Source organism: Haliotis cracherodii, unplaced genomic scaffold (assembly GCF_022045235.1).
Source record: "Haliotis cracherodii isolate W230 unplaced genomic scaffold, xgHalCrac1.p SCAF_9, whole genome shotgun sequence".
Lineage (NCBI taxonomy): Eukaryota > Metazoa > Mollusca > Gastropoda > Lepetellida > Haliotidae > Haliotis > Haliotis cracherodii.
Window position 1 is genome coordinate 36,303,759 of NW_027266343.1, and position 12,048 is coordinate 36,315,806.

At 43.0% G+C, this 12,048-nt stretch overlaps 1 protein-coding gene across 3 annotated transcripts in view; it reads left to right on the forward strand.

The window, feature by feature from the left end:
- LOC139451660 (matrix metallopeptidase-21-like) overlaps positions 1 to 12,048 on the forward strand; it is a 105,849-nt gene that overhangs the window by 21,584 nt on the left and 72,217 nt on the right. Inside the window, exon 1 of one of the 3 annotated variants that reach the window (XM_071232978.1) lies at positions 4,141 to 4,220. The exons of 1 other annotated variant lie outside the window; for it this stretch is intronic. The gene's annotated coding sequence lies outside the window, so the exon portion shown is untranslated. Of the gene's footprint in view, positions 1 to 4,140; positions 4,221 to 9,823; positions 9,924 to 12,048 lie in introns of those variants that run through there. One more of the 3 variants, XM_071232975.1, reaches the window with a different exon arrangement.

Genomic DNA, 12,048 nt, shown 5'->3' on the forward strand with positions numbered 1-12,048 from the left:
AAACAGAGAAGCAGACATAGATACCCAAACATAATCAGAGATGGACCGCGAGACAGACAGACAGATTGACAAACAGAGAAGCAGACAGACGTACATAATCAGAGTTGGACTGTGAGACAGACAGACAGATTGACAAACAGAGAAGCAGACAAACGTACATAATCAGAGATGGACTGTGAGACAGACAGACAGATTGACAAACAGAAAAGCAGACAGACGTACATAACCAGAGTTGGACTGTGGGACAGACAGACAGATTGACAAACAGAGAAGCAGACAAACGTACATAATCAGAGATAGACAGACAGCCAGCCAGACAGATTGACAAACAGAGAAGCAGACATTCATACATAATCAGAGATGGACACTGAGACAGACAGACAGATTGACAAACAGAGAAGCAGACATATATACACATACATAATCAGGGATGGTCGGCGAGACCGACAGACAGATTGACAAACAGAGAAGCAGACAAACGTACATAATTTCAGAGTTGGCCAATGAGACTTAGACAGATTGACAAACAGAGAAGCAGACAAACGTACATAATCAGAGATGGCCAATGAGACACAGACAGATTGACAAACAGAGAAGCAGACAGACGTTCATAATCAGAGATGGCCAATGAGACACAGACAGATTGACAAACAGAGAAGCAGACAAACGTACATAATCAGAGATGGACAGTGAGACAGACAGACAGATTGACAAACAGAGAAGCAGACATAGATACCCAAACATAATCAGAGATGGACCGCGAGACCGACAGACAGATTGACAAACAGAGAAGCAGACAGACGTACATAATCAGAGTTGGACTGTGAGACAGACAGATTGACAAACAGAGAAGCAGACAAACGTACATAATCAGAGATAGCCAGCCAGCCAGCCAGACAGATTGACAAACAGAGAAGCAGACATTCATACATAATCAGAGATGGACAGTGAGACAGACAGACAAATTGACAAACAGAGAAGCAGACAGACGTACATTATCAGAGATGGACAGTGAGACAGACAGACAGATTGACAAACAGAGAAGCAGACAGACATACATAATCAGTGATGGACAGCGAGACAGACAGACAGATTGACAAACAGAAGCAGACAGACGTACATCATCAGAGATGAACAGCGAGACAGACAGACAGATTGACAAACAGAAGCAGACAGACGTACATCATCAGAGATGGACCATGAGACAGACAGACAGATTGACAAACAGAGAAACAGACAGACATACAAAATCAGAGATGGACAGCGAGGCAGACAAACAGATTGACAAACAGAGAAGCAGACAAACGTACATAATCAGAGATGGACAGTGAGACAGACAGACAGATTGACAAACAGAGAAGCAGACAAACGTACATTATCAGAGATGGACCATGAGACAGACAGACAGATTGACAAACAGAGAAACAGACAGACATACAAAATCAGAGATGGACAGCGGGACAGACAAACAGATTGACAAACAGAGAAGCAGACAAACGTACATAATCAGAGATGGACAGTGAGACAGACAGACAGATTGACAAACAGAGAAGCAGACAAACGTACATTATCAGAGATGGACCATGAGACAGACAGATAGATTGACAAACAGAGAAGCAGACAGACGTACATAACCAGAGTTGGACTGTGAGACAGACAGACTGATTGACAAACAGAGAAGCAGACAGACGTACATTATCAGAGATGGACAGTGAGACAGACAGACAGATTGACAAACAGAGAAGCAGACAGACATACATAATCAGTGATGGACAGCGAGACAGACAGACAGATTGACAAACAGAAGCAGACAGACATACATAATCAGAGATGGACAGCGAGACAGACAGACAGATTGACACACAGAAGCAGACAGACGTACATCATCAGAGATGGACAGCGAGACAGACAGACAGATTGACAAACAGAAGCAGACAGACGTACATCATCAGAGATGGACAATGAGACAGACAGACAGATTGACAAACAGAGAAACAGACAGACATACAAAATCAGCGATGGACAGCGAGACAGACAGATAGATTGACAAACAGAGAAGCAGACAAACGTACATAATCAGAGATGGACAGTGAGACAGACAGACAGATTGACAAACAGAGGAGCAGACAGACGTACATTATCAGAGATGGACCATGAGACAGACAGACAGATTGACAAACAGAGAAACAGACAGACGTACATAACCAGAGTTGGACTGTGAGACAGACAGACAGATTGACAAACAGAGAAGCAGACAGACGTACATTATCAGAGATGGACAGCGAGACAGACAGACAGATTGACAAACAGAAGGAGACAGACGTACATTATCAGAGATGGACAGCGAGTCAGACAGACAGATTGACAAACAGAAGCAGACAGACGTACATAATCAGAGATGGACACTGAGACAGACAGACAGATTGACAAACAGAGAAGCAGACAGACATACATAATCAGAGATGGACAGCGAGACAGACAGACAGATTGACAAACAGAAGCAGACAGACGTACATAATCAGAGATGGACAGACAGACAGTCAGCGAGAGTCGAGACTCCGCGAGTCAGAGAGAGAGCCACGGACCAATACCGAGAAACACAACGTTGAACTCAGCAAGAAAAAATACCGAGATTTATATGCGTATACCTAATTGCGTCTTATGTCTGCCGATAGCGTGAGACACCCATGGAGAAACACTGAGACAGATGTGGTTCGCGTGTTGTGTCACTATAACCAGTCCTGCAAGGTCAATGCGCACTGTGAATGGCATAAATACGCGTCCATGAAAGAACGAATCCAGTCATAGGTTGCGAAGTAATCTTTGACAACCTTGATGCAATATTTATTCAGATCTTTGTCTGCCAACGTCGATGGTCTATTTATACTAAGCATCCCACTGCTAATATTGACTACACGGTGTGTAATCTGGGTCAAACAAGTCATATATATGCTCTTGCATGTACTCGTGTTTGATAGTGCAACCTTCCCATTGACTGGGACACAGCTATTATATATGTAGGCTATTGTACGTAAACATTGCACTATTCCTCTTTGTTCGAACAGACACTGACAGCTGCCCCACTTGTAGTCTGCCGGTATTTAATCAGCTTCATTAACTGCCTTGCTTGTTGCAGAACAGGTAGTATGTCGCGTCAAGTCTACATATGGTCCTGATCACTGAAATTTAAGGTGTTTTTAGGGTCTTCATCAGAATTCTCGTCCATGCTTGCCGACCACGTTTGTGTGTACATGTTGTCGTTGACACCCACCTAGCCAGACTGGCGGTAAACCATCCGGGTATTTATCTCGACTACACTCTGTGATCTGCACGTGACCTTGGACTGTATACTAGCAAGTTCAAGGCCAAACCTGAATGTTTTTGTAATCGGCTTGAATGAACAGCCTGTTTACTGTTACGACGTGTAGTTGGGAGCTATAGAGTTATAGCTGTTATCTGTAGGCCATTGATGTTTTAACAGTATGTAAAACGACAACGCTCGTGTGTCCTCGGCCTATTGTAGGAGCCAGACCCCCTATGGCGATACTGGGGACGAATAGCTCCCCAGAACTCCAGATCCGACAGTAGAAGGAATCGGGGGATTATATTTTATGGCCTGGTTCTGTGTGGTCTGATTCCTGAGGCCTGCATCGTTGGTCATACTTTTAGCCACTTTCCTGTGATACAGAAGGAATATTACTGCGGCGTAAAACAATATTCACACATTTATTGTGTCTGGTCTTAATGGTCTTATCACTATGATGACATTCACCCATTCTATACCAGTCGGTATAGTCTGAACCATTGTACAATTACATTGCAACTTTATACATTTGAAATCATTCGGTTTTACGTAACGTTTTTCAGTATACATCTCCGCTGACGGCGCCTTTGATCCCCGTTGTAAACAAACAGAGCCCCTATTCACAAGTCGCAGTTTGACATTTCCTCGCTTCTCGTAACTACGAAACTACGACCGGGAGAGAAGTCAATCATCTGTCTGAATGGCAGACACGAGCTGTGACCCAATCAGATGGTCACATTAATCTCTAGAACATCACGTGGCTAATTAAATATTCTAAAATTCCCCATTGGTCATTGCAAAGGTAGAAGGCCCCTACTCTGTTAGGTGTAAAAGTGTCTAGAGCGCTGTGGGAATATACAGGGGATTTTAAATCCATGGCGCCGCTGAGTTGATTTTGTGCTGTACAAGTAGAAAGGTAAGCATAGTCAAGGGGGGGGGGGGGGGGGGGGGGGGGAGGGGGATAGAATCAGGAGGGGTTCTTTTTGACCTAGAATCGCCTGGTTTCACCATATGCGTGGTGTATATTATGTTTTTTGTATGTTTGCTAGATCATATAGTCATATTTCCTTTCCGTTCAGACGTCATGTGCTGCAGATAAAGGTTTTGCAATTCTGTATTTATTATCAGGAACCTAGAAACCTTGCAGGCACAAAGGATTAAACCCATGGGGGTTCTCCAGAATACAAAATGTGAGGTAACTTCTCCCACGGGACGTGCATGGAAGGGTCTGGGATGAGGGAAAAACATTAACTAAGGGATTAATAAGAGCTCGATGTGGCTATTTGCATGTTTGTTCGCTGTTTAACGCCGCACTCAGAAATAGTCCTGCTATGTGACGGCAGTCTGTAAACAATCGAGTCTGAACCATACAATCCAGTGATTGACATACGCTGGATGCGGCGTTAAACAACTAACAAAACAAACAAAACATTTCTCATCTATAAACTGAGATGTCTTTTAACACATTGTTGAGTGGTGTATTGGTATATGTCCACTACGTTTATTCATGTATGACGTTATCATGGCATGTAACGTCAGATAATCCTTTTGTTTAATCATCCAAATAAAACAGGCTTACCGACAACCTACGCTTGAAGGTTTTAAACACTAAGAATGAACCTCCCAAACAAGATGTTCACAGGTGACGCCACTCATACGTCATCAGCAGGTGCCCGTGTCTTCAGGTGTTGGTGTGGGTGGGGGCGTGCTTCCCCTGTGTATCCGGGTTATGCCGGTGGGAGGGATATTTCTGTACGCTCACAGGGTACAGACACCGATAATAGCTGTAAACGTTCAGTAAAACAATCACAATTAATGTGTGTTTAATCTGGTGTGTATTCCACCTCCTCGGCTGCGGGTAGTCGACGTCGGAATGGCGATGAGCAACAGACGTACATCGCACGTGCGGCGGCGTTTGTCTCCCGAATTCGCATCATACCATGAATGGGTGGTGTAGATGAAGGAACCGCACCAGCATTCTGGCACTGACGAAAGCTGCGCTTCTTGTTTCTGTTGTGTTTCTCTTTAGAAAAGCAAATGTCGGTTGGCGAGATGGCGGGTCGATCTTGCTCCACACCGTGTTTGTCCCACGTTTTACAACCCACCTGGAACAACTTCGTGTAACGTACATCATTCACGCCGCCCCCAACATCCCCTCTTGAGTTTATCTGCTTCCAGTTGAACATCACTGCTACCTTTACCATAACCCACGCAGAAAGATTCCGAATATTACACTCCGTGCAATAAAGCACCCCACGAGATAGTATCCATATATCACAGGATACAAATAGGTATTGCACCGATCGCTAATCTCGCCGATCATCTGAAAGGTAAGGTAACGGCGTAAGCGATCAGCTTATAATTTGGCGGGAAAAGCTTGTCCCTGTGGCATTACGGTGTTTAGTGGTTTTATTCTCCCGTTACAAACACGCCGTTGGGAACACGATTTATCTTGTGCTTAGCGGGTTCAGTCTCGCTTCATTTCCGCGCCAGGAGGAACGAATCTTGAAAAAAAATAGTTTGTGGTTTCTCCTAAGATATATATATGCGCAGGGGGATTTTTGATTGCTCCACGAGTAACCTGTTTTTTTCCCGCGACGCATGTGAGGTCTGAAAACACATAGCGAACATAGTCCAGTCTTTCACCACATGATTCGGAGGGCAAGGCTTGATGTCGCCATCTCATTACACGTATGCCCCGGGGGACAGCGGCTGTGCTTGTTTTGTATTTTGTATGGTTGTGTATTTTTTGGATACTTACTCTCCAATTACAAGTAATTCTGATTGTGGAGTGACCTTTAGTGCTTTTCTCCTGCGTAAATGTGTGTGTCCCTGGGTATTCGAGTGAGTGAGTTTGGTTTTACGCCGATTTTAGCAATATTCCAGCAATATCACGACGGGGGACACCAGAAATGGGCTTCACACATCGTACCCATATCGGGATTCGAACCCGGGTCTTCGGCGTGACGAGCGAACGCTTTAACCACTAGGCTACCCGACCGCCCCCCTTGGTATTCGACACTGTCAGGGGTGGAAGGGTACCTCGTCGTTAACGTATTTGCTTGTCTCGTCGGAGATCTGGGTTCGATTCCCCATATGGGTATAATGTGTGAACCCCATTTCTGGTGTCCCCCGCCGTGATTTTGATTGAATATTGCTAAAAACGGCGTAAAACAATACTCACTCACCCGATCGACACTATCGATAACGACTTCACACTCCTTTAGTCGACAAGACTCTATCTTTTAAATTAAAACAGTTGTCAAATGTCGTCGTGGGGGCGGTCGGGTAGCCTAGTGGTTACAGCGTTCGCTCGTCCCGCCGAAGACCCGGGTTCGGTCGATGATTACTGGACAAGAACCAGTACATGGGTACAATGTGTGAAGCCCATTTGTGGTGTCCCCCGCCGTGATATTGGAATATTGCTGAAAGCGGCGTACAACCATACTCACTCACTCACTCTAATGTCGTCGTAAAACATTATTTTTAGTTGCGTAATTAGCCGTGTCAGAATCAACTGGTCGGGGGTTCGAACCTCTAACATAATCCCTGGTCTGCCATCACCGTATCTGTGTTCGTGTGTTTCTTCTACGAGTATGCAGTACGACTTAACGTGAATGAACTATGTTCCTTACGGCCCTTCTTGATGACGGTCCCGTGAAGATTCCGGGTTAGAAATGGTCTTCAACAACCCATGCTTGTCGTAAGAGGCGAATAACCGGATCAGGTGGTCAGGCTCGCTGAATAGTTGATGCATGTCATCGTATCCCAAATACGTTGATCGATGCGCATGACGACAATCAATTAGGATTGTCTGGTCCAGACTCGATTATTTAGAGACAGCCGTATTATAGCTGGAATATAGCTGAATGCGGCGTCAAACAGCAGCAGCAACAACAACAACAACAAAATCCCCGTTGACGGGGACAAGGCCCGGGCTATTTGGCATCCCGTTTGGTTTTATTTAAATTTTTAAAAACCCGGATTTTATGGGTCACTGTACTAGTTTATTAGATTCCCCTAATTAAACAAGACAATGTCTCAAATCCACGCCCGGCACCAGTACAACGTCCCGACGGGATCGGGTGGTCAGGCTCGCTGACTTGGCTGAAGCATTTCATCGTATCCCAATTGCGTAGATCGATGCTCATGACGTCAATCACTGGATTGTCTGGTCCATACTCAATTATTTACAGACCGCCGTCACCTAGCTGGAATATTTCTTAGTGCGGCGTTAAACAACAAACAAACAAACAAAAATGGGAACCTTCTTCCTTGCATCTTACCCCAGTTTTCTTGTGGACGTAATACTCATTATCCGCGAGGGGGCACGGGTGGCCAAGTCGTCTAAGGCTCGAATCCCGGTTCACCCCAATTATGTTTCTAGGTTTGTCAGCACCATACCCGTGCTCATGGGTATCACCGAAGTAGTAAACGTCTGAGACCTGCATCACTTCGGGCATTCCTCCCAAATTAAGCTGACACGCCGAGATATAACTGGAATACTGTTAAAAGCGGCGTTAAACCCAACTCACTCACTCATTATCCGCGAAACTTCATAATCCCGAACAGCTTGCATCGTTTTAATTTTATTTGTGGTAAGGCCAAAATTGGTTTACGAATCCGCTGACTTTATAAAAAAGCAGTGCTTATCTTATTCCGCCAACCATAAATAACTAAAAGGGGAAAAACACCAAACTCATTCACTGTCTCTATCAATATCAGGTAAATTATTTATACCGCTATAATTAATTGTACAGCATCCTTTTTACAACCGCAGAATGGCTGTATCTTAACACCACTTTCCTGTGCAAGTCTTACATGGACTGACAGTGCGGATATATGTTCTGGAAAAAGTTACTTGAATTAATATTCACGAGAAAATGTTTTAACTGAAAGAAGTTGTCATATTGATTGTTTATTAACGATCAGTATGTTTTGAGTCGGCATGTATTCATTAAGCTATTTCGAAACCCACGTGTCATCGTGTTGGTCTTCGCCCCGATAATGTGTTCAGGTTTGTCAGCACCATACCAGGGTTCGTGGGTTTCACTAAAGTGGAGGGGCGGTCGGGTAGCCTAGTGGTTAAAGTGTCCGCTCGTCACGCCGAAGACCCGGGTTCGATTCCCGAGATGGGTACTATGTGTGAAGCCCATTTCTGGTGTCCCCAGCCGTGATGTTGCTGGAATATTGCTAAAAACGGCGTAAAACCATACTCACTCACTCACTCACTAAAGTGGTAAACGAGACCTGCATCGCTTGGGGCTTCCTCCCATATTAAGCTGACACGCCCGGCCGTGATATAACTGGAATACTGTTAAAGCGGCGTTATACCCAACTCACTCACTCGTGTTGGTGAATGGAGAGTGTTTCTAGTCCATCAGTTCCAACTGTGAGATAGGGTTATGGGTTGGTCTCAAAATAGGAAAGACGTCCCATTATTCACCTTCACATGTTCGCTCAGAGAGAAACTCAACATCAGCAATAGTCTTGTGTTGTGTGCCTAAAACTGGCGAGTGAAGATCCAGGATGGAATAGGTCTCCAGCAACCCATGCTTGCCGTCTATCGTTGTCGTAAGAGGCGACTAACCGGATCGGGTGGTCAGGCTCGCTGACTTGGTTGATGCATGTCATCGTATCCCAATTGCGTGGATCAACGCTCATGATGTCAATAACAGGATTGTCTGGTACAGACTCGATTATTTACAGACCGCCGTCATATAGCTGGAATATTGCCGCGTGAGCGTTAAAAACAACAAACCAACAAACTTGACAATTAGAAGGGCAAACAAATGAAGAACCGATATCAAGAAACTGGTGTCAATTCTCCAAAACGCGTTCTGACAGTTCTACAAGTCCATGTCCCACTTTAACAGTTTTGCGAAGAACTTTCCCCTGAGCCCGTTCAGTGTACTGTCTTTCGGCTTGAAACGATGTTAAGCAATTCACCAGGTAACGTTAAGGTGGAAGACCACATCCCCCACCCCCACCCCCACCCCCACCCCCACCCCCACCCCCACCCATCCCCAATAATCCCCCATATGTGAGTTAAGTTATTGACCTCGTTCTGTCAACCCGTTTGGGTGTTGTAAGATTTCAGTTGTTCCACGGCCTCGATAACTATCATTGTCTGCAAATGTTTCCAATGTCGAAAAATTAGTTTCGAATATATCGTTCTTTTAATATCTTCCACCAATGAAATCTGACAACATCCAGTACAGTGTATATGTAAGACACATGACCAATGACCGAAATATATACAGCGTGCCAAGGCGAATCTTGTGTATTGTAAAAGTAGGTAGACGCCGGGCCAAGCAAACAGACATACTGGGATAGAAACTGTTTTCTGTAGTGTATTGAGGTTAGACCTTAATTGCGAGATAACTCTTAGCTTATGTCGGGCGTCAGGTTACACGCCAATCAAGCTTGTTACACACTCATTACTCTCGTCAACAACAACTCCAGGCGCTGGCAGTGGGTTTACAGACATCTAAGTTTGGTTCAGCTAATATTGGAAATATATAGCCATCTAGTGACGTCATGGCAGATTCTAACGAAGACTTTGACAATGTTAAAAGTTGATGTGTAGAAAATATCTTGGATAGGCTTTCGCCGCGAGGTAAGTGGCACGAATTAGTGGATGTATGTATGTTCGTGTTTTAATTAACGCTTTCTGTAACTCGCTATATGTATAGGTGTTATTCAAAGTTATATTTTGTTTAATTACTTTGTCGACTTTTATTATGTAGTGTACTTTAGAAATATGTTTCATTTTGGGCTTTCGCTGTTAGGTTTCTGGACACGAATTATTGGATGTATGTTCGTGTTTGATTTAACACTTTCTTTAACTCGCTCCGTGAAAGGGTTATTCAAAGTTATAGTATATGTTTAATTATTTTGTTGACTTTTATTATGTAGTGTACTTTAGAAATATATTTCATTGTGAGCTTTCGCTGTTAGGTTTCTGGACACGAATTATTGGATGTATGTTCGTGTTTGATTTAACACTTTCTTTAACTCGCTCCGTGAAAGGGTTATTCAAAGTTATAGTATATGTTTAATTATTTTGTTGACTTTTATTATGTAGTGTACTTTAGAAATATATTTCATTGTGAGCTTTCGCTGTTAGGTTTCTGGACACGAATTATTGGATGTATGTTCGTGTTTGATTTAACACTTTCTTTAACTCGCTCCGTGAAAGGGTTATTCAAAGTTATAGTATATGTTTAATTATTTTGTTGACTTTTATTATGTAGTGTACTTTAGAAATATATTTCATTGTGAGCTTTCGCTGTTAGGTTTCTGGACACGAATTATTGGATGTATGTTCGTGTTTGATTTAACACTTTCTTTAACTCGCTCCGTGAAAGGGTTATTCAAAGTTATAGTATATGTTTAATTATTTTGTTGACTTTTATTATGTAGTGTACTTTAGAAATATATTTCATTGTGAGCTTTCGCTGTTAGGTTTCTGGACACGAATTATTGGATGTATGTTCGTGTTTGATTTAACACTTTCTTTAACTCGCTCCGTGAAAGGGTGATTCTAGGTTATATTATATGTTTAATTATTATGTCGACTTTTGTTATGTAGTGTACTTTGGAAATATGTTTCACGGTGGGCTTTCGCTGTTAGGTAAGTGGCCCGAATTAGTGGATGTATGTTCGTGTATAACGTATCACTTTCTTTAACTCGCTCTGTATATGTGTTATTCAAAGTTATATTTTGTTTAATTACATTGTCGACTTTTGTTATGTAGTGTACTTTAGAAATATGTTTCACGGTGGGCTTTCGCTGTTAGGTAAGTGGCCCGAATGAGTGGATGTATGTTCGTTTTTTATTAAACACTTTCTTTAACTCGCTCCGTGATAGGGTTATTCAAAGTTATAATATATGTTTAATTATTTTGTTGACTTTTGTTATGTAGTGTACTTTAAAATATGTTTCACGGTGGGCTTTCGCTGTTAGGTTTCTGGGCACGAATTAGTGGATGTATATTAATTCACTTTTACTCGGTCCATATATGGGTTATAGCTTATGCGTATGCCATTTTTATGCCGTGTACTGTCTACTAGGCTAGTCTCCTTTCATGTCCGTCTGTATTATACGATCTGTAAACACTGATAATTCATAAAACGCTGAAATATGATATGAAGTCAATACTGGCAATGGCGTTAGTTCCAGTACAGTACATCATTGATAGGTGACTATCATGGTAAGTCATTTCTTCGTGGGGAGTGAGAGAGTATGGTTTTACGCCGCTTTTAGCAATATCCCCGCAATATCACGGCGGGGGACATCAGAAATGGGCTTCACACATTGTACCCACGTCGGGAATCGCACCCGGGTGTTCGGCGTGATGAGCGATCGCTTTAACCACTAGGCTACCCGACCGCCCCTCTTCGTGAGTATAAACCCACACCGCCCACATAGCATACAATATAGTTCAAATCAAAACCTCTTGGACAAACGAGCAATGGTTATTCCTGCTAGTGAACATCAAAAGACATACGGATAAATTGACATACGACATACCGTTGTGTATTACAGATATATAGTCATATATTTGTTGTAGAAACAAGGCAGCCTATAAACAAGGAAAATGACGTTTATTGGCACGTGTGATTGGAGTGGGACTTACTCAGAACTGAAAGTGAAGTTTTGTCAAATTCGAACACACATATCATTGTGTGTTTTCACACATATAAATGTGTGTTTACTTCTGAGATACACATGAATGTGT